We start from the raw sequence: 4,193 nt of genomic DNA on the forward strand, positions 1-4,193 counted from the left end.
CATACGGTACTTAGAAAGGTACTTGGCACATAGAAAGACATCTACTGGTGTTTATTTCTACCATTATTATTGTTTCCTTTATTTTTATTATCAAAGATCAGATTGCTACAGAGTGGTGAAGCCACAGTGAAAGCCAGGTCTGTGTATTTCCACCAACCCTGGGTCATCCGGCCAGTACTTCCCAGACATTGGGACATCACTGATCAGTCACAAAAGTAAACAGATAAAAATTAAATACATGTAGATGGATGTAGTGTATTCCATTTTCTGGTAAAAATGACTACCATCTCTCACCACCATCATTTCATAAAGCAAGGGCATTTTAGCCCCTCAAAGGTAGGAGAAACAGATAATCATAGGATGGAAGAGAGCCCTTTAAATTACAGAAGTGTGGCTTTCTGAGCACTCTCTCAGCATTACCCTTCTCATTTCCCCACAGAACAGTGGAGACCTCAGCAGAAGCCAGCCCAGCCTTCCAGCCCAGGTTTCCAGTGTTTCCTGCCCTACCCCTACCAGGCTTTTGGTGGGGGTGGGGCGAGGGGCTATAGCACAGAGGTTTGGGGTGTCAGAGCATATTTCTAAAACAATGTGTTTTCAGAAAATTGTGTGTTGATAAGTAGCTGGAGAAAATTATAATTTTTATATTTGTATACTATATATATATATATATCTGTTCTTCCCCAGGTAATAGCACACATTGAACAAACCTAAAAGAGGATTTCTTGTAACAATAATGTAGTAACAGGCTCAGACGAGCTTATCTCGCAATTTATAGGGGATGCATGAAGCCACAGCTGAGAAACTCCTGGTGTGAATACCAATCTGGGAATAAGCCCATGGGACTCAGACACACCTAGGCGAGCCCTGATTTCTCTCTGCATCCGTCTTGCGCAGGCAACACACATGGAGCGGGGGTTTCTCTGTATCCAAGCTAAGGCAACACACCCAGAGGCTGAGCCAGCCTCCAGAGAGCCTGAGGGAACAGATGAAAGGGTTTCTGAGATTGGAGCCCGGTCCCCTAGAGACTGGAGAGGAAAGTCAGGGCTGAGTTCCCAATGAGAAAGAGAGGCAGCCATGCACATCTCAGAAAGCTGGAGTCTGCGTGATAGAACAACATGAGTTGGAGTCAGCTTTCTGCCGCTTCCTACCTCTGAGTCTCAGCTTCCACATCTGTATAATGGGCTGCTAGTGTTAATCTTGGGAGGCCTCAGCCTGCAGCAACTTGAAGCAGGATTTTTTTTTTTTAGCTTGTTTGTCTATCTTGATGTGGACCATGTTTAAAGTCCTTATTGAGTTTGTTACAGTATTATTCTCTGGTTTTGGTTTTGGGGCCTCGAGGCATGTGGGGTCTTAGCTCCCTAATCAGGGATCGAATCTGCACCCCTTGTGCTGGAAGGTGATGTTTTAGCCACTGGACCACCAGGGAAGTCTCTTGAGGCAGGATTTCAGTTTCCCGGCCAGAGACTGGAATCAGGCGGTGGTGGCGAGAGTGCAGAATCCTAGTGACCATACCACCTGGGCCAGTGGCCAGTGACGAGGCCCTGGCCCGTGGGCTTTGTAGACGTGAATTTTAATGAAGAAATGGGAAGTAGTAAAATGGATAAAGCACTTATTAGGAGGAAAAAGAGTACCTGTGCATAGACACAGGCCAGCTGACTCAGAGAGGAGCCACGCCCTCAGTCATTTGAGTCATTTCATGGTCCAGATGCAGTAGCTAAGTCACATCTGACTCTTCTGCGGTCCCATTGACTGTAGCCCGCCAGGCTGCTCTGTCTGTGGCATTTCCGAGGCAAGAATACTGGAGTGGGTTGCCATTCCCTTCTGCAGGGGATCTTCCTGACCCAGGGGTCAAACTCAGGTCTCCTGTGTTGTAGGCAGGCTCTTCACCGCTGAGCCACCTGGGAAGCCCCTTGAATCACTTATGTGGGGCATATCTTCCAGGTTTCCTTGGACCAGTCGTCTTGCTTTGTCCGGCTCAGTGTCCTCCTGCTGCCGGCACAGCAGGGTCCTCCCAAGTGTGCGTTTCTTAGCCAAGATGGAGTTTAGTGACGAGGCCTCTGGGTTGGTTGACCTCACCTACTGTGGAGGCCCCCTCCCTTTTGACCTCCAAAGAGCCTTTCTGCGTGCTTATAGTTGGGAAGTTCTTAACCTCAGAGTTGAGAAATATGTGGTCTCATATCTGGGAAGGGCTCAGCCCCTCTTGCTATTTTGTCTTGGAGTATTGGTCCACAGGGATGAACTCCAGTGGCTCAGCCTGGGTCCCAGCTGTTTCCTGCCTCAGTATTAAGTTGAATCATGTGCGTAAGTGTGTGCTCAGCTATGTCTGACTCTTTGCAGCCCCATGGGCTGTAGCCCACCACACTCCTCTGTCCATGGAATTTTCTAGGCAAGAATACTTGAGTGGTTTGTCATTGCCTTCTCCAGGGGATCTTCCCAACCCAGGGATCGAACCTGAGTCTCTTGTGTCTCCTGCATTGGCAGGCAGATTTTGTACCACTGCTCCACCTGGGGAGCCTAAGTTGAGCTGCCATTTTTAATGGGTCCAAAAAAAGCAGTTCATGATTAAAAAAAAAAAAAAAAAAGACTTTAATAATCGCTAGTGACCATGTGGGAAAAAAAAAAAAACAAAAAACTGGAACTATATGACTTGTGGGGATGGAACACGGTACTTTGTTGTTTTTTTTTTTTTTTTTTTAAATATTTTAGTTTTTTATTTTTTAAAATTTTAAAATCCTTAATTCTTACATGCATTCCCAAACATGAACCCCCCTCCCACCTCCCTCCCCATAACATCTTCCTGGGTCATCCCCATGCACCAGCCCCAAGCATGCTGCATCCTGCGTCAGACATAGACTGGCGATTCAATTCACATGATAGTATACATGTTAGAATGTCATTCTCCCAAATCATCCCACCCTCTCCCTCTCCCTCTGAGTCCAAAAGTCCGTTATACACATCTGTGTCTCTTTCCCTGTCTTGCATACAGGGTCGTCATTGCCATCTTCCTAAATTCCATATATATGTGTTAGGATACTGTATTGGTGTTTTTCTTTCTGGCTTACTTCACTCTGTATAATCGGCTCCAGTTTCATCCATCTCATCAGAACTGATTCAAATGAATTCTTTTTAATGGCTGAGTAATACTCCATTGTGTATATGTACCACAGCTTTCTTATCCATTCATCTGCTGATGGACATCTAGGTTGTTTCCATGTCCTGGCTATTATAAACAGTGCTGCGATGAACATTGGGGTACATGTGTCTCTTTCAATTCTGGTTTCCTCGGTGTGTATGCCCAGCAGTGGGATTGCTGGGTCATAAGGTAGTTCTATTTGCAATTTTTTAAGGAATCTCCACACTGTTCTCCATAGTGGCTGTACTAGTTTGCATTCCCACCAACAGTGTAGGAGGGTTCCCTTTTCTCCACACCCTCTCCAGCATTTATTGCTTGCAGATTTTTGGATCGCAGCCATTCTGACTGGTGTGAAGTGGTACCTCATTGTGGTTTTGATTTGCATTTCTCTAATAATGAGTGATGTTGAGCATCTTTTCATGTGTTTGTTAGCCATCCGTATGTCTTCTTTGGAGAAATGTCTATTTAGTTCTTTGGCCCATTTTTTGATTGGGTCGTTTATTTTTCTGGAGTTGAGCTGCAGAAGTTGCTTGTATATTTTTGAGATTAGTTGTTTGTCAGTTGCTTCATTTGCTATTATTTTCTCCCATTCAGAAGGCTGTCTTTTCACCTTGCTTATATTTTCCTTTGTTGTGCAGAAGCTTTTAATTTTAATTAGATCCCATTTGTTTATTTTTGCTTTTATTTCCAGCATTCTGGGAGGTGGATCATAGAGGATCCTGCTGGGAACACGGTACTTTGGAAAACAGTTTGGCAATTCCTAGCAATTTAAAACATGGATTTACCATGCCCGTGTGCTTAGTCATTCAATCATGTCTGACTCTTTGCAACCCCATGGACTGTAGCCCTCCAGGCTCCCCTGTCCGTGGGGATTCTCTAGGCAAGAACACTGGAGTGGGTTGCCATGCCCTCCTCCAGGGGATCTTGCCAACCCAGGGATCGAACCCAGGTCTCTTATGTCTCCTGCAGTGGTAGATAGGTTCTAGCAAATCAAATCTGACAATATATATAAAAAGAATAATACACTGTGACTAAGTGTGGTGTGTGCTAGATATTCAGG

This window comes from Ovis aries, chromosome 17, assembly GCF_016772045.2.
Source record: "Ovis aries strain OAR_USU_Benz2616 breed Rambouillet chromosome 17, ARS-UI_Ramb_v3.0, whole genome shotgun sequence".
Taxonomy (NCBI): Eukaryota; Metazoa; Chordata; class Mammalia; order Artiodactyla; family Bovidae; genus Ovis; species Ovis aries.